We start from the raw sequence: 22,856 nt of genomic DNA, 5'->3' as shown, positions 1-22,856 counted from the left end.
GGTGAAGCTTGTATCCACAGCTCCTTGTCTCTTCTTTTGGTTTTCTATATCCAGAGTTGTTTCCATGTGTTCTTTCTTGATTGCTTCTATTTCCATTTTTAATTCCTTCAACTGTTTGATTGTGTTTTCCTGGAATTCTTTCAGGGATTTTTGTGACTCCTCTCTATGGGCTTCTACTTGTTTATTTATGATTTCCTGGAATTCTTTCAGGGATTTTTGTGACTCCTCTCTATGGGCTTCTACTTGTTTAATTATGTTTTCCTGGAATTCTTTCAGGCATTTTTGTGATTCCTCTCTGTAGGTTTCTACTTGTTCTCTAAGGGAGTTCTTCACGTCTTTCTTGACGTCCTCCAGCATCATGATCAAATATGATTTTGAAACTAGATCTTGCTTTTCTGGTGTGTTTGGATATTCCATGTTTGTTTTGGTGGGAGAATTGGGCTCCGATGATGCCATGTAGTCTTGGTTTCTGTTGCTTGGGTTCCTGCGCTTGCCTCTCGCCATCAGATTATCTCTAATGTTACTTTTTTCTGCCATTTCTGACAGTGGCTAGACTGCCCTATAAGCCTGTGTGTCAGGAGTGCTGTAGACCTGTTTTCCTGTTTTCTTTCAGCCTGTTATGGCGACAGAGTGTTCTGCTTTCAGGCGTGTAGTTTTCCCTCTCTACAGGTCTTCAGCTGTTCCTGTGGGCCTGTGTCTTGAGTTCACCAGACAGGTCACTTGCAGCAGAAAAGTTGGTCTTACCTGTGGTCCCGAGGCTCAAGTTTGCTCGCGGGTGCTGCCCAAGAGCTCTCCGAGGCAGCAGCAACCAGGAAGATCTGTGCCGCCATTTCAGGGAGCTTCAGTGCACCAGGGTTCCAGATGGCGTTTGGTGTTTTCCTCTGGCGTCCGAGATGTGTATGCAGAGTGCAGCCTCTTTTGGTTTCCCAGGCGTGTCTGCCTCTCTGAGGGTTTAGCTCTCCCTCCCATGGGATTTGGGTGCAGAGAACTGTTTATCCGGTCTGTTTCCTTCAGGTTCCGGAGGTGTCTCAGAGGCAGCGGTCCTGCCGCTCCTGGGCCCTCCCCCACGGGAACCCAGAGGCCTTATACAGTTTCCTCTAGGGCCAGGGATGTGGGCAGGGGTGGGCAGTGTTGTTGGTCTCTTTCGCTCTGCAGCCTCAGGAATGCCCACCTGACCAGGCGGTTGGGTCTCTCTCCCATGGTGTCTGGGAGCAGAGAGCTGCTGTGGGCGGGGATCCGCCTGGTGTTTCTTTACAATGCTAAATGGTTTTCTTTGGCTCAATCTATGTACACACACACACACACACACACACACACACACATATACACACACACACACACACATTCATATAGCCACATATGTGTACACACACTTCACTGCATTTTTAACTGAATTGTGACATACTCTCTCTATCTCCAGTGGGTTTAAATCATGTAAGTGCATGTGGCCATTCTCATCCTTATTCTTGTCTCTGACTATGCCTATGTTACAAAGGCAGACTAGCGTGACAGTGTCCAATATCTTTTAGAGCTCTGGGGCTCTGGTATACTCAGGTGCAATCCGGCTTAGGAGAAGAGAAATTTGGGCAGGTGAAGCTGACTGACAGTTCGCTGCTGTTACAGATGCCAGGTTGCAAATGGTTGCTTCCCTGTTGCTGGGCTGCTGGACAGAGTGGGAGGAATGAGCGGTCATCTGACAGTGGACTGTTCTTGCTGAGTCTGAAGAATCCCTTCAGGAGCCATAGATGAGTGGAGCCACAGCCTGATTACAAACCACATCAGAATGCCAACTACTGACTGGCACATGGGACACGGCACAACCCAACCAGAAAGCACAAGAAGAACAGGCAATCGGAGAGGGCTCCATATGCAAGGCTCACTGTGCAGGGCTGAGGGTTTCCCAAATGGACATGTCCCACATGTGGAACAGGGACACCAGGGGAAGGCTTTGTCCACAGACCAGGTCTGCATGAGGCCTAGCAATGTGCCCAAAGGAAAAGACTGTTTATGTATAGGTCCCTAAAGTTGCAAGTCACCAGAATCAACATGTTGCTAAGAGAACCCCTGTTGGTACTCAAACACTCAAGTCACTCCTCCCATCATACACCAGGGCCTAGGGATAGGGAGGATTTTCAGGAGAATGTTCTAGGACAGAAGTGCATAGAAAGGAAGAGACGGGGCGTCACAGCAAGTGAAATGCTGGAGAGAGACACCCGATGTGGACTCCACTGTCCTCCGTGGTATCTTCAATGACTAGAAGCTAATGAAAACAGTAGACCAAGAATATCTGTACCTACTACATCACTGAGCTGGCTTTCACACTTCCAGGAAACAGATGCTAATATCCATGCTCACCCAGTAGCATGGTCACACTAATGCTGATGGTGGCAGGAATGCCAAGGCTCAGTAGAAGAAAGAGCTGTTGTGGTGTCCACAAGTGCCATTTACACAGTCCTGGGTGGCTTCTAGCCACTGCATGCTGGACTCTCCCTGTGTGGTCCCTTTTCTCAGTGATCAGAACCCATGCCATCTTGGTGACAGAATCCAAACTACAAAGGAAGCCTCTCATCATTTTTTTCCCAGACCTACTATGCCCAAGGTGACCACCACACAATGAGAGTGGGACCCCCTCCCCCACCAGCTTGTCATTGAACTGGTGTGGACGACGGTTACACAGCCTCATCTTCTCAAGCTATGGCTCAATCCCTCCTCAGCTCCCTCTCTCTGATGCAGACCTCATGGGAGATAGTGTTAGACCTTTCCCAACACTTCCTCATTTGTAGACCCCTGCTGTCCCATGTAGGGGTACATGATGCCAGAGCCCTGGCAGAGAGCAACACTCCAGCACTGCCCAGTCCGAAATACTGACACTATGGACTCACTACCTGATTGTGTTTGTGTATGTCTATAAAATGGGAAAAGTTGACAAAACAAAAAGAAAAGGAAACAAGAAGTTAAAGTCTCATCAGGAAGCTCTAGTTGATTATACAATGGGTTCTCCTTTTCCTAGACTTTGACACTCATTTTCTCTCAACAGTTTTAGCGATAACATCCCAGATGAATGGGTCACTCACTCGAGGAGGCTGTTTCTGCTGAGTCTGCTGGAGGCAGTGGGTATGAGACCAGCAGTCAGGGTAAGAAGAAAGCCGTGCTCCTTTTGGGTTTTGTCACAGCCAGCCAGAGGTAGCAAGAACAGAGTCCACAATTCTCTCTCGGCCTTCTGATTCCTACCTCCCCATCCCTCACCACTGAAAGGAATATTGCCAAGTCTGTGATACAACAGGCAAAGTCTGTGGTACTACAACAGGCCAAGTCTGTGATACAACAACAGGCCAAGTCTGTGATACAACAACAGGCCAAGTCTGTGATACAACAGACCGAATCTGTGATACAACAGGCCAAGTCTGTGATACAACAGACCAAGTCTGTGATACAACAGGCCGAGTCTGTGATACAACAGGCCGAGTCTGTGACACAACAGGCCGAGTCTGTGACACAACAGGCCGAATCTGTGATACAACAGGCAAAGTCTGTGGTACTACAACAGGCCAAGTCTATGATACAACAGGCCAAGTCTGTGATACAACAGGCCGAGTCTGCGATATAACAGGCCGAGTCTGCAATACAACAGGCCGAGTCTGTGGTACAACAGGCCAAGTCTGTGGTACAACAGGCATTTATTTCCTTATCAGGAACAGGTATGAGACTGGATTACTGGGGGCTTTGATGTTAGCCCCTGAGGAGCACTGTGGGCAGAACACCAGACAGGTGAGCCTCCAGCAGGGGAGAGAATGGCCTCCAGCCCAGCGGCCTCACCTGCTAGAGGAAGGAAAAGGACTGTGGTGGTGGCGGGGCAGATCTGTGGAGCAGCCCAGCCGAGAAGCTGTGCCAGCTTCAGACTGGCTAGGTGGAAAACTAAACCCAGGCTCTCATTACTTTGGAAATAACAAGAAAATAATTGGAGACAGTGTTTCTATTTTTATGCTGAGTCCCAAGCATCCTAGCCTGCTGCTGGAGGAGGGAAATAAAAGGGAGTGAAGCAGCTGTGTAGGCTCAGAGCACAGCATGCTGAGTTAAGTGCCACTTCTGACACCGTGGGGACCGTGCTCTGGGCTGAAGACACTGATAAGTACTTCAGCTTGATTCTTCTAAGGATGTGTGCCCTGGGCATCCTTCTGAGGATAGTGGCAGACTTCCTGCCTGGTAGGACATACATGGAGCCTTGCTGCTGTGGCGCCGATGTTAACACAGTACTGAGCACATGTGAATTACCAGTGCTGCCAACTCAGAGCCAGACTCATAGGAGACATAGGAGAGACCAGGTGGCCTCCAGAGGCAAACATTTTTAGCATCACCCTTCAAAGGCCTCAAGATTTCATCAGTGTCCCTGCTTGTCCTCAACTGTCCCCCAGACACCTGGATGTCCTGGATGAGGATAAAAAGGATAGCAGAGGCAACTGGGGACACATCCATTTCACAATACGACATTGTGTTCCTGGCCAGTTTCCAAGCCCTGGCCATTAGAGGTCACCACTTAAAGCCAAGGAGAGGATATAAGACTCTCTATAGGGAGGCTATAAGGTTCAAGCTGTCAGAGTAGCAATCATACACATAGAAGTGAGGATGCAGGGTGGAAGAGGGCTTGATTCCTTCTCCACTCCTCTCACTGCACACTGGCAGTCTTGTTGGAGGCCACGTCCACAGAGAGCTCTCTTGGCACATTGGTATCTTCCCCTCAGCATTTCTGGCTAAAGCTGAAATCTAATCATTCTGTTGAAAGCTTAACTAGACCTGACACATATCAATTCATCACTGTAATACCAAAATTTTCTAAAGAGAAATCATGGTGTGTGTGTGTGTGTGTGTGTGTGTGTGTGTGTGTGTATGCGCACAGAGGTAGTGAATTTGTATAGGGAATGATATATAATGCTGTGCAATGTATGTGTTATGTGCATAATGTAAGTCTATGAAATTATATCTATGGGTAACATGCACAGTTTTATTGTATACATATGGGGTGAGACGTACAGTGAATATACACAACACAGTGATGCTCTGTGTTATGTACAGCATGTGTGGTGTGCACAGTATGTGTGATATATGCATATTTTCAGTATCTATATGTGATGTATGATGCATGAGCCTACTAAGTGTGCATGTGCAGTGGGTGCCTGGTATGTGTACATGTATATTCCTGGTATGTGTGGTAGTGGATGGCATATAATGTGTATACACATCATATGCATGGTGTGTGTGTGTGTGTGTGTGTGTGTGTGTGTGTGTGTACTGTGTACTGTGAGCAGCAGGAACACTGTGAGAGTGGGCAAGCAGGTGGCTTATAGCTCTCCAGGGCTTGTGTCGCAGGTCCCCCTTTCCACCAGCCCATCCATGCCTCTCTGTACCTGGAGGAGAGGCTGGGATCTGACAAGGCCCTCTGGAGAATCCTGGTTCCTAAAGAGCAGAACCCAGCCATCCTTACAGGGCCTACAATTCTGCAGCAGCAATTTTCTATGACCTGTGTTGTTACCCCAAAGTTTCTGCAGTGTGCAGAGTGTTGCTTCCCTCCTCCTGAGGTGAGAGGGTTCACTCTAGGTGACGGATGTGGCCTCGCCTGATCCGGGAAGCAGTGACTGTGATGACACAGACAAGGTACTATTTTTCTCAGTCATGATGTAGGTCACAGCTTCCTTAGATTGGCTATTGCCATAGCAACCAGAGCTTTCTGCCTTTGTACAGGGACTTGGAATACTATTCCTCAAGGTAAAGGAAACATTGAGAATCCTATAAAAGGCCTCCCTGACAGCCAGCACATACCACCCTGCTCCCCATGCCCCCACCAAAGCCAGTTAGTACTGTCTCACTCTGTGAGGCCCACACACCTTTCTCAAAGATGAACATGTTGAGCTGCCCTTGGGGGCCTATAGAGGTAATACAGTCTGTGCTCCATGAGGTCTGGGAGATCAGATCAAGCAACAGCCTGTCTGGGCTCATAGTACCATGGTGTCACGGGGTGAACAAAAGCTTCTTGCCATGCCTACCTCTGCTACCTACCCAGAAGGCCTCCTTCCATGCTCCTGTCCATTGTCATCTGGACATCTTCTTGTATAGTCCCAGAGTCTTGCAATGACCTGCCTGGGGTCTGAAGAAGCCACTCAGCAGCCCACTTGAACAACAGCTAGGTTTAACCAGGCCCATGAGCTAAAGTTCAGGGGGTGACTCCATGGACTTCCTTCACTTCTGCCCTTCCTACAGAGCTCCAGCAAGCTATATGAAACCCTTTTCTCTCAAAGCCTTGTGCACTGCAGCCTCGATGTGTTTGATCTGCAGGACATGAACAAGTGGCCCACAGCAAACAGTCCAGAGAACTGGGGTGTACAGGCAAGACAAACATCCACCAGGTTTTACAAGGATAGGCCTAAGTCCTGTGATCCTGTTAGGCTAAGCAGAAAGGGTCAGCAGAATCCTAAGTAGATCTAAACTCCACTGACATAGAACTAGGCTAATGCATATCGCTCACAGTGTGAGAACGGCTGCTCACCTGCCTCTGTTTAGGAAATCCACCAAACTGCACATGGCTGCACCCCAGAGATGGGTCCTGAGAGCAGGTGTGCTGGTTAGGGTGGCCCATGGTGCCTTCCTCAGGTATACAGACCTGTGTAGCACTGCACCCCACCAAACTAGTAGTAAAACTATTCTTAAAATTAGGTTGTGTCTGCGGCAAGCTAAGGGATTTCAAAGATGTAATTGGAGTCCCCAGTGAGCAGGCTTTCTATCAGTCCGGATGCAGACTGCCTGGGGCCGCCAGCTTCTCCAGGAGAGTCCAGACCCAGCCTGGGATTCTCTAGCTGGCTGCAGAGAGGCAAGGACCTGAGTTTTACAGCTGGGAGAAGAGGAACTCTGCTGAAAGGCACACAAACTTAGGTACATCCTTGGTTATATAGCTCCTGGGGTCCCAGCATAGCAACAGTTCATTTGGCTGTGACCTGTTGGCCTGCAGGAAAAATGACACCACACAGATGAGCTGTCCTGATTTGGCAATAATTTGTTACATTGCCATAGAAAACCAGCACACGGGGCTTGCCTTTGTCTGACACTAAGGCCATGTTCTTGTCAGCTACGTCAATTCAGAGTGGGACTTTCAACAGGTTAGGGTTGTGCCACAGTAAGACATTGCACTGTCATGCCACCCACTCTGGCACTAAAAGCACCTCAGCAGATGTTCCAGGTATTTGTAACACCAGGAAGGCTGGGTTGGTTACATCATTCTTCTTAATCCAGCTTTTATGGCACTACTGTGAACAGCATTTTAATTCCTTTGAGAACCTTAAGATAAACCATGGGTCCATCTTCCTATAAAATCCACATAACAGAAGTCATCCTAAAACATAGAATTAAGCTAAACCAAAGCTCAGAAAATAGGAAAACAAGAATTTATTAGCTCATGTGTTCGTCAGCTATGCTGCAGTAACAAACAACCCCACTTACAGTGATGTGACAGTCAGTTCTTTTTTTTTTTTTTATCACTATAGACCATCCCAGATGAAGATCATCAGTGCCTGCATCCCCATCCAGGTAGCACCGTCCCGCTCCATGTGCGCCACCCCTCTCCATGTGCTCCATCCCTCTCCATGTGCTCCACATCCCTCTCCATGTGCTACATCCCTCTCCATGTGCTACACCCCTCTCCATGTGCTCCATATCCCTCTCCATGTGCTCTATCCCTCTCCATGTGCTCCATCCCTCTCCATGTGCTACATCCCTCTCCATGTGCTCTATCCCTCTCCATGTGCTCCATATCCCTCTCCATGTGCTCCACATCCCTCTCCATGTGCTCTATCCCTCTCCATGTGCTCCATCCCTCTCCATGTGCTCCATACCTCTCCATGTGCTCCATATCCCCTCCATGTGCTCCATCCCTCTCCCTGTGCTCTATCCCTCCCCATGTGCTCCATCCCTCTCCATGTGCTCCATATCCCTCTCCATGTGCTCCACATCCCTCTCCATGTGCTCCATCCGTCTCCATGTGCTCTATCCCTCTCCATGTGCTCCATCCCTCTCCATGTGCTCCATATCCCTCTTCATGTACTCCATACCTCTCCATATGCTCCATATCCCTCTCCGTGTGCTCCACATCCCTCTCCATGTGCTCCACACCCCTCTCCATGTGCTCCATCCCTCTCCATGTGCTCCATCCCTCTCCATGTGCTCCATATACCTCTCCATGTGCTCCATCCCTCTCCATGTGCTCCATCCCTCTCCATGTGCTCTATCCCTCTCCATGTGCTCCATATCCCCTCCATGTGCTCCATCCCTCTCCATGTGCTCTATCCCTCTCCATGTGCTCCATCCCTCTCCATATGCTCCATATCCCTCTCCATGTGCTCCACATCCCTCTCCATGTGCCCCATCCCTCTCCATGTGCTCCACATCCCTCTCCATGTGCTCCATATCCCTCTCCATGTGCTCCATATCCCTCTCCATGTGCTCCATACCTCTCCATATGCTCCATATCCCTCTCCATGTGCTCCATCCCTCTCCATGTGCTCCATATCCCTCTCCATGTGCTCCATATCCCTCTCCATGTGCTCCATCCCTCTCCATGTGCTCCATATCCCTTTCCATGTGCTCCATATCCCCTCCATGTGCTCCATATCCCTCTCCATGTGCTCCATATCCCTCTCCATGTGCTCCATCCCTCTCCATGTGCTCTATCCCTCTCCATGTGCTCTATCCCTCTCCATGTACTCCATCCCTGTCCATGTGCTCCATATCCCTCTCCATGCGCTCCATATCCCTCTCCATGTGCTCCATCCCTCTCCATGTGCTCCATCCCTCTCCATGTGCTCCATACCTTTCCATGTGCTCCATTTCCCTCTCCATGTGCTCCATATCCCTCTCCATGCCCTCCATATCCCTCTCCATATGCTCCATATCCCTCTCCATGTGCTCCATCCCTCTCCATGTGCTCCATATCCCTCTCCATGTGCTCCATATCCCTCTCCATGTGCTCCATCCCTCTCCATGTGCTCCATATCCCTCTCCATGTGCTCCATATCCCTCTCCATGCGCTCCATATCCCGCTCCATGTGCTCCATCCCTCTCCATGTGCTCCATCCCTGTCCATGTGCTCCATACCTTTCCATGTGCTCCATATCCCTCTCCATGTGCTCCATCCCTCTCCGTGTGCTCTATCCTCTCCATGTGCTCCATCCCTCTCCATGTGCTCCATCCCTCTTCATGTGCTCCATATCCCTCTTCATGTGCTCCATACCTCTCCATGTACTTTATTCTTCTCCATGTGTTCTATCTCCACCTCATACTCCTGGTTCCAAGTAAAGTTCAAATGAGGAACTAAGGTTCCTGTCCCCCAGTGGTGAGATCTAGATCAGATGCCAAAGTCCTGCCGTCACCATGTGTCCTCAACCTGTATGGATCAGTAGCTCTGGGTGCTACCATGGTCATAAAAGAGAGACAGTGGTCTTGAGGACAACACAAAGGGGCCTGGTATGTGATCTTCTGACAACCTGGACTTTGTGTAGTGGTACCCCGGTCACCATCAGCCTTGCTAAGGATCAGCTGGCATGCGAAGGCTTCTTGCGAAAATCACTAGTGTGTAGTGTGGAGGCCAAAGCAGCACAATGATGTCCACACCCTACAATTTTTTTGTAAAAGATGAGGCTGATGGCAATTTGAGCTGAGAAATTTCAATGAGCATCCCAGAGTTAGTCTGTACTTACTGGATAAGAGTAAGATAAGAACAACCTCTTGGTGGTTCTGCTTTCTGGCTTTTATTGGCCCCTCTGGGTGGAGAAGCAAGCTTCCTCTGCAGAAGCAAGCTCTGACATGTGTTCTACCTTACAAAAGGTGGCACAGTGGCGGTGGATTTCTGATATGCTGAGGCACTTAGTACCATCTGTCTCCCTCCCCCTCTGGTGAAGTTAACCAGTACTTAGACTCCCATTCAGACAGAATCCATGCTTCTCACAAGGACTATGAAGTAAGCAGATGAGGGACTCCTGTACCCTGCACCTCAGGGATGCTACCTGCAAACCAGAAACCATGAGTGCTCCCAAAGAAGGCTAAGCTTGGGCACTCTGCTCTCAACAGGCAGGGTGTGATAGGACGAAGGGGGTAAGCTTGAAGGGGACCTTCCAGAAACAGGGACCTTTGCTGTAGCTCAGGTGACAGGTCATTATCCTTGGGAAGACAAGTCCAACCCATACCTAGGCACTGGGGGTGTGACTCTGATTACAACCTCTTCCATCTGCTAGATGATTTATCTTGCTACTTTACTGGAAGACAGTTCACATGGTGGGCAGGATGCATAGAGGGCATACAACAGCCAACACACAGTAGATACGAACTGGAAGTACGATTTTCTGCCATGGTCTCTGAAGCAGAGGCAAGGGCATGTGTTTGTGCTGCAAAAGGTATAGGAGATACTAGGTACTCTGTCTGGGTCACAGGATAGAAAGTGGAGATCCTATTGGTAAGCCATGTTCAGATCCAATCACTAGATGGCCCTTGGAGTTTGAGCTGTGGCCCATAAACATGACAAAGACTTTGGACCCTCAAGCCCTTGGTGGAATCTCTCCAGGTACCTCTCTTTCAAATATTTGCAAGGAGAGTGCCAGCCTCCTCCCTTCAGTAGGTCCTAAGATGGATGAATATGAGTTCTAACCCAATGAAAAAAAAAGCCCTTTGGAGAACGTGTTCACCAGCATCTTCTGAGGTACCTGGGCTGTGCCATTCTGCAAAAGAAACTGATGGACTGAGACACCAAGGTCAGTCTCAAGACACAAAGACCTGTGTAAAGTGGGAACACAGCCACCATGTGTAAAGTACATCCTATCCCCAGGTGCAAACCTGGCTTCTTTTCTGTGTCCTACCCACATAGGTGGATCCTGCAGAGCTCATGCTTCAAAGGTCCACACCATACCATCTCCTCTCCTCTCCCTGCTAGCGTATGCTCCTTGTGTGTACAATGGGCCAGATTTCTTGCCTGCAGCATCCGGTGGTCTCAAGCTCCTCATTCCTATGTCCCTGATTCCTTCAGTCCTTTACCACTCTAACAGAGGTAAAGTTGTAAATGTGTCCTTTTGATTCTGACTCACCTTCTTTACAGGAATTAAAATGATTAAGGGTACGTCCCAATCACCTAGAGTTCCATTTAAAATGAAATGAAGAGGAAGGGCTAATCCTCAGCCCAATGACAGGAAGTACCCTTGGAATTGGTATTGCGTGGTGAGGCACGGCTGCCTCTTCTCCAGTCAGTCTCTCTGCTTGTGATGTTTCCTGGCAATCCCTTTTCTGTCCTTGGCGTTCATAAATCAAGCCACTCAAAGATTCACTGACACAGGATGTGGGACAAACCTATTTAAAGTCTCTTTAGAAAGAGTTGCTATTGTGGACAGTTGCTGTTGTCCTTTTGGCTCTGTAGAAAACCATGCAACAGTCCATCAGTAGTAGAGTAGGGTGAAGACAAATTCCCATCTTTGGGGCCCAGACATCAGATGTCATGAATGTGCCCAATGTCCACATGAGACTTATCTGCCACACTGACTGCCAGGTTTGATGTATGGATAATTGCAGTCACCTTTAACCCCTTGTTTTTCTAGAGACAGCAAAATACACTCTTTTAGGTAAAATGTAAAAATTTTCACCCATGAGACTGATGAAGTTTAAAATCTCTGCAGTGGGGCTGGGAGATTCAGGCGACAAGAACACTAGCTGCTCTTACAGAAGACCTGGACTCAGTTCCTAGCACCTGAATGATGACTCATGACCACCTACAATTGATGTTCTCTTCTTTCCTTCTTGGGTATCCTTGCACATATACACAGACAGACAGACATATACACATAAATGAAAACCAGAAGAATTCTTTGAAAATACTGAGCAATGTGCAGCATTCAAAAGCCTGTGAACTGCACACACTATCTGTGGAGCTGAATTACTCGCCTCCAGGCTTGGGATGGGAGTATTTAAATTTCTCTTGTGTGGAAAGAGTAGTGTGTGTGCATGTGCGTGCGTGTGTGCGTGCATGCGTGTGTGTGTGTGTGTGTGTGTGTGTGTGTGTGTGTGAGCACTGCACTCAAGTAGTTTTGGGGACGGTGGGGTGTCAGAATTAGAGGGTAATGTATCCCACTGCTGTGTGGGTACACTCAAGACCAGAGGAGGGTATGAGGTTTCTTCTATTGCTTTCTACCTTATTCTTTTGTGATCCTGGAAATTACTTTTTGGGGCTAGGTAATGCTAAGTAGGAATTTCACCATCTTTGTAAGTTCTGAAATTGAAACGCATTTGACCCAACCTGTTGGCCACTAAATGATTCACTTCAGTATTGCTCTCACGAGGCAGAAGCACACCAGGCCAGTCACTGCGACCTTATGATCTATGGTGAAATAGTAGGCATAGCTGTCTCCTGAAGGGCACCAAAGGAGCCTGTGAGGTACCAAGGCAGCATTCTGGAACACAACACGGGTGTTGGGGACCGGGACCGGACTGCCAGACTAGGCAAAACTAGAGCCCTGCCTGAGCAGATTCCTGAGAAGGGCTGGACCTTTTCAAAGAACTTGTCCCCGGAACACTGTTGCCTCAGTGTCTAAGGAGAATATCTTGTGGTTTAGAGATTCACCTTATGTCCTTGGGCACTTCCCAGTCCCCCCCCCCCACCCTAAGCTTCAGTTCCTGCTTCAATTCCTGCTTCAGAGCTTTAAATGCTGTACATTCCTCTCAATAAACAGACCTTGACAAGGACACTGCTTGGTCTCGCTCCTGTTTCTCGCCCATTCTCCCACAGGTATGGGTCCCCCTCGACCCCCATGAATAACTGGGTCCCCACTGGCGGGGGCACACGGGGACGGCAAGGAGCAATCTCTACCTACTTCCACGGAGAAGCAGCCAAGAGAGCTCACAAGGGGACCGGAGAAAAACTTTTTTTACTAGCTTTAGTTGACATATGCTAATTATCCATCCGCACAGAGCCCAGTGTGACCCTCAGCGCATGAGCACTGTGCATCATGCATAAATCAAGCTAATTGGCATCTCCATCTCCTGAAACACTTATTTTCTTCTCGTAATCCTTGACCTTTCTCTTGTAGTTCTCTGTACACCATGTAACACATTGTTAACTGCAGGCTCCTCTCCTCACGGTAGATAGAACAGCAGAACTTCCTCCCCCACCTGGGTTGGAGTGTGAGTGTGAGTGTGTGCACGTGCATGTGTGTTATGTGCCCCAGGACTGGCTTCAATTTGTCTGTCATTGTAATAAAATTCTTGACAGAAGTATCTTGTCTTTTTTTTTTTTTTCTGGGAGCTGAGGACTGAACCCAGGGCCTTGCGCTTGTTAGGCAAGCGCTCTACCACTGAGCTAAATCCCCAACCCCTTGACAGAAGTAGCTTAAGGGAGAAAAGGTTTGCTTTGGATTGAGGTTTCTGTTCAGAGGACCACAGAGCATTCCAGCAGGAAGGGTGTGATGTGGGAAGAGCTTCTTGCTTGGTGTTCACTGCAACTCTTCTTGCAGAGACCAGGACCAAAAGGAGGGCCAGCCCAGGCCCAGCCCAGCAGTCAGCATCCAGCAGCCAGCTACACACTCTCACTAACAGTGTCACTAGCTAGGTAGCAGGTGTTTAAACGTGGGCCTGTGGGGACTGGAGACCCAGAGCTTCATCCTGTTCCCACGAAGGCCTCATTCCCCTGTGATGAAGAAATGCCTTTACCTGTCCACAATCCATCTAGAAACTTGCCTCATCAGACAGAGGGAACAACTCCACTACTGAGAAAGCAACGATGTGAAAAAGGTGCCATCAGAGAGGAAGCACTCAGCAGATAAGGAAAAGCAACACAATCTGATGCCAACCGTTAAGGCATGCAGAGAGACAAGGGAATTTATTCATGTATACAAAACAGCAGCTGATATTAAAAATAATTTTCCAAGGAGCTTATGGATCAAATTGTCATTGTGAAAAGCAAGACCTCAGTGGAAGGTTTTGACAGTAGGAATCAGCAGACCTATCGAGTTAAGGTCACACCTGAGCTTGTGGTAGCATCCCATTTTCCAAAACTGTAATGAAACACTTGAGGAAGCCTACTAAGAGGGAGGTGTACTTAGCTCACACCTTCTGAGGAGGAGATACTAAGTGGCTCGTTCATTGACAGTGGTACCATGGCAAATGTGTGTACCTAGAAGAGATTATGTCACAAAACAGGAAGTCAGAGAAATCTGGGTCCTACAATCACTCCTAAGGGAGACCATACCCTGGCAACCTGAAGGTAACTCCTACCAGGCTCTGTCTCCCACATTACCACTTTGGGGACCATTCTCTCCAGAAATCTAAACCATAACAGTTCCTTTCCCAGAAGACAGTGCAAATGGAATCAAAGACAAGTAAAGAGCAGCTGAGACACACAACTACAGAGTTAACATGGAGATATGTTCAAAGAAATGCACAAAGAAAAGGCTGTAATCTGATGCCTGTTCAGTTTTATGAAGCACAATGGCATGGTAAAGGTGTTTTTGAAAGCTGATTTCAAACATTTCCCAATGATTAGAGCTTTCTGAAGAAACTTGGGATGAATATATCCCAACAAACATGAAACAGAAATGAAGAGAAGATGCTTACTTAGGGTGTGTGTGTGTGTGTGTGTGTGTGTGTGTGTGTGTGTGTGTGTGTGTGGTAACAAAACAGCCCAGAAAGCTCAGACACACATTGAATCAATGAGGAAGTCCAAAGGCAACTACCATGGAATCATATTAAGACAGGCAACAAGAGGGTGGGTTATTGTTCTGGGGACGGTGTGCCTACCCAATGTCCAGGGCCCTGGCTTTGATTCCCAGCGCCATATCAGACCAACGTGGCAGAGCTCCCCTGTTATCCCTGCACCAGGAGGTAGAGGTGGGGGAGTCAGGAGTTCAAGGTCATTCTAAATGATACCACTTCAAATTAGAGGGTGACTTGGTCATCTGAAAAAGAAGAAAAAGAAGAAGAGGAAGAGGAAGAAGAGGAGGAAGAAATATACAATGGAAAAGCAAACAACACAATTTGTAACTAAATTTCCAGATGACTGCTGCTGACTGGTGAGGGCAGGAGAGAGTGAGAAGAAAATGAAGTCTCCAGACAGAAGTAAACAAGTATGCACCCTGATTCACACTTTCCGGGACCCTGAGTTGGCTGGCTGGAAACCTTTGAACTGTTGCAAGAAATGTATTATCAAACTAAAATGTCGCGTGTCTGTGCCAGTAAGTGTGAGGGGGCAGAACATGTGTAAACCCTCAAAGTTCAGGAAAAGCAAGACTCTTGAGAATAAGATCCCTTGAAACAAGAGGGTGGTCTCAGGAATGAGAGCTTAGGGACTGGTAGGCCAGAGGCAGACTGCAGGTCACCTCCAAGGTGGGGAATTCTCAGCACAAAGAACTGGGCTCTGGTGAACTATTCTTAGATCCTCTCAGAGAAGGTGATGGCAGGGGTGGACAGGGAGGAAATGGGTCCTCTGACTAGCTCATCACATGGCACAACTGTGGCTGAGAGAAATTTGAAGAAAGAATTGATACACATCCAATAAAAATGGGGTTTGCTGTCTTTGGAGGTAGGAAGAGGGTGGAGCACTACTGGCAATTTCTTTATAATGATCGCTCACTTTTAGTCACATTTGTGAATGCCTGATTAAAACTATAAAGAGCAAGGGTATAGTGGGCAGTGCATCATAAACTAGCTCTAGATGTCCTTACAGTAGATAGCACTCCCAGTTACAACCCTACTCTATGGCAGTGCCACAGAGGAAGAACAGCCAGGCCCAGCAGGCCATGGACTGCAGAGGGAGGTACAATTTCAAGGTCTCGCAGATGTTTGCACTAGGTGGCTATCACTGGAAGGGAGCTCAGGTTTGGCTGGGGTGAGGGCAGCAGGGGCTGGTAGAATGAGCAGCCATAGAGGTCACTTCTGAGAGTGACTGAAGGGAACCTGAGCATGGCACTTGTGGAGCCAAAGCAAAGGTCCAGCTCCTGGGAGGAATTTTGTTTTAAGAGTGAAGAACTAGGAATTCCTGACAAACTACACACAGTGATAAGATGATAGAGGAAGGAGAGAGCTTGGCTCTTAGCATCACATGACACATGGTAGAGAACTGCATGCACAATGTGAGTATTTCACACACAAACAAAACACAAAACACAAAACACAATGAGTCCTCAAAGATTTGGTTAGGGTTAGAAACTCCCCTCCTAGCTCAGGTACCCATCTCCTTCCCTCCAGGATGGTAGGTGACCTATTTTTAGGCTACCTCCAGCGAAATGGTGCTGTTGATTCTGAAGATCGGAGACCATTTTGTTTTTTAGTAGTTACCACCATCTCTGCTGCTTGCCCCAGTGGTCCTGAGATGAGCTCTATTCTCAGTTAAGATACACTTTACAGCCTCTCCTCTGTTTACAGAAGAAAGGTATTTAAATTAAAGTGATTGAATTATAAGTGTTAAGATGAAGATCATTTGTAATAAGGGACTCATGTTTGTATAAGCATATTTTAATACAACAAAATGCAGCCACACACTTTGGAACCAATGGTTTGAAAGTGATAGTTACACGGAAATCTTCCATAAAGACGTCTGCACCTGTGAGTTAGGGCTCAGATTATTCCCAAACAGTTCTGAGTCAGAGATGAAGTGAGATCCACTAGATACTGGGTTTCCAAAAGGTCCATCCCAAGCAAGACAATGAGGTAGGGACACAATTGAGATTGTGTTTACTAGAAATGCCCAATAACAAATGTTACCAGCGATCATGCTGTGTGGACGAGGCTCCTCTGTACCTCGTGGATCACTCCACCCCACCCTCACCCTGTCTGCACACCTTAGCACCCCTCCCCCTGCATTCCTGCACCTCATACATATCTATTGCTTTTAATAATGCAAATGGCTTGGCCCCTTTAAGGATGTGTAAATAAGCAATGGAACAGTGAATTCCAATATCAATCAATTTGGTAATGGGAGTGGGGCATCAACAGTTCATTATAATGTTCCCTACTCAATTATTCTTTTTGTTCCTTTTTCACTTCCTCTTACTGTTTCAAGGCAAACTAAATAGCTAAGAAATTGCAAATGTGCAGAGCTCATAATTCTTATTATTATGGTAAATTAAATAACGTTCTCTGAAACATGTTGTGGTAATTATCTTCTTTTCTGTTAATTTAGTTCCTAAATTTATTTCTGAACTATGGACTTTAATAAATAGTTGTTTTAATGAGGTCTTTTAAAATGCAGGTGTCGTTGACAAGCTCAGTCTTAAGATTTGTTTTGAGTGTGACAGGAATTCCAGGTGATTTGATGAAAAGCCTGAGATTTCGTGGGGAAAATAAGTCTGCTGATGAGACTGTTTGGTTCAGATCTGAGCAATAGGGATATTTATCCCTCCCATATTAGTTTCTATGTGTCCATCGCACCTGGTTCCTTTAGATTCCATGTCTTCGGTTTGACTGACCACTTTGGTAAGTTGTAAACCAGTATAATCCTCAGAATGTAGCCCAGTACTGGAAGAGACTCCCTGGGCACAACCCTAGGACAGTTGAGAATATGAGTCTCTTTATGAGGTTTTCAAGGAGAATTCCTTGTCTCTGCATCCCATCTCAGATGCCTTCCTGAAGCCGGCAACCTCCACTGACCATCCTTTCTGGATCTACAACATATCTGAGGGATGAGAAGCTCCCAGTCTTGCTAGGAATGTCAGTTGGGACCTCAGACACTTGACCCAGACAAGTGTCTCCACAGAGTTTGATTTCCTTGATTTGTTTAGTTTGATTGAGACAGGGTTTCAGGTAGCCCAGGCTGGCCTCAACCTTGTTATATATCTGATGATGAACTTGAACCTCCGATCTTCCTGACTTTAACTCTGAGTGCTGGTGTCCCTCCATGCATGGCTTTTCTGTGCCTGGCTTGGCTTGCTATCTCACTAAAACCAACCAACAAACAAAGATATTTCAATTCAGAAAGAATTATTGTGGATGGAGAATAAGAGGAATTATTGTGAATGGAGAATTTACACATCTGGGGAAAATAAGAAACCCTATCTCCATATTTATGATTTCAAATAAAACTCATAACAATAAACCACTGAAGGACTTGTACCCATAAGTCCATGTTATCTTCCAAGTTACTGTGATGAAGCTTACAGTTACCCCATTGCCTCAGTCCTCAGTGTTCTGTATGCTGATTCTCCTGTTTTCTTGTTTGCATGTGCCTTTCACTCCTAGTGTTGGTCCTAGGGCTTCTCACTGTGGCCTTCACTTTCTTGAGACATTTTTGCATGGGGCCTTCCTGCCCTTGAGCCATTTGTCCTTCAGGGGTAAGACCTGGAATCTGGAAAATACTCATGTGAATTGTGGCTCTGTTCTGGGACATCAGGCACAAATGCTCATAATGTGACACAAATAGCAGATCATGTAGCCAGAGATAGTTGCAGCTGGGCCTGGAGTAGTAGTCCAGCCTGCATAAGCCTACCAGTCCTCTATCTTCTTGGTTTCGGTTTAGCTTAAAGCCAAATGTTTGCACAAATCTAAAGTGTGTATAGTTCAATGAGTTTAACACATAAAATATCTCTGATCCAGACTGCAACCCAGAACACAACTGCCCTACAGTTCCCAGAGCCCCCTTCTTCCTGTCCCTACACAGGAATCACAGGGTCACAGATGAATGGACTGCATCTTTATTATTCTTGGTTCTGTTGATGCTACAGTGCCCCAGCAGGGTAGATGCTCAGTGCTAGCTGTCACCAGCTACCAGGTGTCTCTGCTACTGTGATCACTGTGCAGTGAGGTCTCCGATCCAGGCATCCAGGGCCAGGAGCTTCTGTCGGGCAAAGCCCGAACCAGCACCTGCTCACAGCAGCACTCCAACACTTGCTGGGTCATAAAAATATTTCACTCCCACCACGCAAGAGGCCTTTAAGAGGTCCAAGAAACAGAGTCATTTGCTCCAGTGTGTCTCTAACCCCCAATCCTGGAAATGACAGGCACTAAAGATTGAATCTGAGAGGAGAGCAGCTCAAATTCCAGAATTCCTGATTCTGGCATCATCCCTTACTTGTGTACTCCCAGAATCTCAAGACTGTGACCATTTTTTTCTTCTGTTCAATTGTGGGTGACACTGAAGCTGGGGAGGCCCAGAGTCCCCAGAGATTTTTCTGTGGGGGTGTTTGTTTTACCACTCCCTCTCATGAAGACAGAACCAAAGACGCTGCCTCAGCAACAGTTTTGGAAAGGAAATGAAAACCCAAGCTTCTAACGATAGAAAGTAAACAGTGTCAGAAGATGTCATCCTTAAGGGCCCCCAGGCTCTGTCCCGTTCCAAGGTCATATCATCAGGATACCTCATGCATGTTTGTGGCATCCAATTTTCTCTGTATGACCTGGGTGGCCAGTGAAACCACACTTTTCTAATCAGGTCTGCTGAGAACTTGACCATATTGCCTGGATCGTGGTAGCAATGCTCATGTTGTTCTTAGAATGTCTGTGGGCAGAGTTAAAGAGAAGTGTGGCAACTTGTCCTGTGCACACACTGCTGCATCTGATCTTCTTGTCCCATTTCTGACATTCTCAGGTGAATTCCTGCAGAGAACAACACCCCGAGCCACCATGCTGGCTTTGACAAGGTACCAGAGGGCAGCTAGGACCAAGTGCCCCCATGTGAAGCAGGATGGGCTCCACTATCTTTCTTTCCATCTACTGCATACAATAAATTTCCATATGACATCTTCTTAAAAGAAAAAATACTAATGAAGAAGCAATCGCCTTGCACAATATTTTTCAATAGTCATAAAATCCATAGATTCTAGGACTTTTGGGCTGTGTACGTGAACATTCTATTTTATATTTGAGTGTCCAGATTCTTCAGCTATAAGACATTAAGACTCCTACCACACCCCCATGGATTTTTATGTGAACCAATGAGCTTACAGAAGAAATGCAATCCTTCATTTAAAACAATCCTGCTGGCAGTCAGGACCCAAGAGATACTAGTTGTTTTCACTAACATTGATGCTTGATGGCTAAATAAAAGTTCAGACCTACAGAGGATATTGTGTAACACTGAGCCGCCAATGCTGCAGACCCACTGGCCAGGCTCTCTTGGTTAAAGAATGTTCTTTCCCTGCTCCTGACGTGCATCACTACAAATTATGTAATGCCTTCAAATAACAATTTCCATAGGACAGCTGCTCTAAGGATCTGGTCGGTTTTCTCAGTGAAATCTAGAAGCAGACTAAGCTTGTCCAGATCATTCCCAAATCATTTGATGGTCTACAAAGTAAAGGGCATGATTTACTGTCTTCATTCATCTCGTTCTGTAGTTGGGAGACAGAGAGAAGGAACCCGGGAAGAGAATAGGAGGTAGAAAGTGCTGAGAGAGAAGGGGTGGGAACTGTGATGAGAACCCTGGCCTCTTCTATCCCCTTAGGCCAGGTCTCCTACCCCTTACCCTAACAGCAGCCACATTAAAGCCCTCGTGTGCGTGTGTGTGTGTGTGTGTGTGTGTGTGTGTGTGTGTGTGTGTGTGTGTATTTCAAATTCCTGTTGTGGCCCAAGCACAACCAATTCTGCTCTCTTTTTATTTTTTGTCTCTTTTACCTCCAACTTAAACAATGTTCAGATGGTCGAAATTTGGAATTACTTGATAAATGTCAGATGTCAGACATTCTGAGCTGACCAAATACTTCCTTGCTCATCCATTAACCTGGCTGCTTGGTTGTTTGTGCAAATGCATTTAGAGATGTCAGTTCAAAAGAATCCCCTTTCAGAAGAAGTATACAGCTCTGTTGTGTTTGAGGCTCTTGAGGGCTGGAGCCATGATAAACCTCCTCCATTGATCTTTTTATTCTTCAGCCCAAGAAAGAGAATGCTATGCTAGACTCTTCCATTATTTCCCTTCCTCCTCTCCCATCCCCCTTCCATCCACCCTAGCCTCTTAAAACAGTCATTAGAGGCAAACAGAGGACCACACTTCTGCCTTTTAATTGGGTGTTTAACAGGACAGTGTTTGAAAGCAATTAATGGGGAAAAACATTTTTGTCCTGTTTTATCAATTGGTCTTCAGGAAAAAATGCTTACCAAGGTAGCGATTCTGTGTGAGTCAGGACACTGCTGTCCTTTTCAGTTTTTCCCATGTCACAATTTATTCATTTAATTCAGCTCTCCAAAATCACTGCCGTGCCAATTACCTCTGTGGGTAGAAAATGAGTTCGGCTCCTTCAGCTCCCCCTTCATCTGATGCCCTGCTTTTAGCTTTTCTTCTGGGCCTCAGTAATGTGCGAGATGAGAAAAAGGAAAGGGTCTTCAAAAGCACATGAAGTGGCCGGAATAGCTTCTTGGTACCTGTGAAGGGTCCCCTCGAAGCAGCTTAGGGGACAAAGGCAGGTTGCGTCTGGCTTGGGTTTATTTTGTCCACATGATCCATTTCACACGCACCCAGGCGCCTGATGAATGGGGGATTAGCACACGTTTTCATCTTATTGAAATGAGTGATTCAAAGCAAACAAATAGGACCAACTGGTTAGAATATGAAATTAAAGGTTCTCTAAGTCCCTTTGTGACCCTGCAAGTCACATTCATACTCAACTGAAAATTATGCAGATAGACACACAAACACCATGTGATGGCCTCCAGTTGGCTAGATGGGTTGGCTTGCTCATTGAAAAGGAGGAAAAAAAGATGTCTCTGATACAGAATCTGCTCTCCCTCACAGAAAGATGGTGTTGGCAACTCACCATCAGAAGGTAACTTAGTCCAATTGTATTCTTTGACACCACATTTAAGGTTTTCATTACTACCGGTTTTGTGTTGAACAAATGGAGGCTCATGCTGTTGATGATGTCATCAGTTTCATATCTGGGAACTTTGTTGGGCACAAAGATTTCATCCTGTCTGTTATGGACTGACTTGTTGTCCTGGAGTGGTCATCTCAAGGAATGATGACTCATAAATGTTCATGTCTTCTGCTGTCCTTTCCCCTGATGAGTTCTGCTTCTTTTCATACTTTCTGTATGCTCATGAGCCCTTTGTAATTTGCCTAATGTTGTCTTCCCACAGGGTTGAACTCTGAGTGTTTTTTATACTTGGGAGCAATATAAAATAGAACTGGGGATTACCTGCAACAGTTTCTTCAAGAGATACTTATTTCTGCTCTCTAGGAGCATGTGCTTTTAATACTTCCCTGTTCTGCTTCAGATTTTCAACTTAATTATATATTTTTTAAAGATTATTTTTGGGGAAAAATATTCTTTTGTATCATATTAGTGTTAGTAAGCTATCATTTGGTTAAAAAAATGTTAGAAGCTTTCCAAGATGACAACACACACACACACACACACACACACACACACACTCTTACAGCCACAGCCCCTGACTTTACTTTGTCTGCCAGCATGAAGCTTACTGTGGACTATTTCATTCAGTAGTTTAGTTTTAAACAGTCATATTCACATCTGTCTTTAATAACAACCTATTCATTTCTAAGCATGCTTCCCAAATGCATGCAGAATATGGGTCCAGCTTCCTCCCAACCCAATGCTCTCCAGCATGACTTCAATAAACAAAAACAAATGAAGGAGAAATGACAGCTCCTATTATGATTTTTATAGTCATTGCAATGAGAAATTATTCAGAGGAATACAATGTTATTGATTTATTCAAGACTACCCTTGAGTTCCTTAAAGATGCACAGCATGGAGTTACTGAGGAAACAAAGAATGAGAAGAAAATACTATTCTCCTTTTGGAAACTCATAACTCAGTGGCAGAGGAAAGACCTACAAGTTCAAATGTGTACCACACAGTTTTAGACTGCTGTGTTGACATTCAGCAGACAGGGGCCAT

The sequence above is a fragment of the Rattus norvegicus genome, chromosome 4 (assembly GCF_021556685.1).
Source record: "Rattus norvegicus strain SHRSP/BbbUtx chromosome 4, alternate assembly SHRSP_T2T, whole genome shotgun sequence".
In the NCBI taxonomy this organism is placed as follows: Eukaryota; Metazoa; Chordata; class Mammalia; order Rodentia; family Muridae; genus Rattus; species Rattus norvegicus.
The sequence above is the reverse complement of the archived record's forward strand: the minus strand, read 5'-3'. Positions refer to the sequence as shown.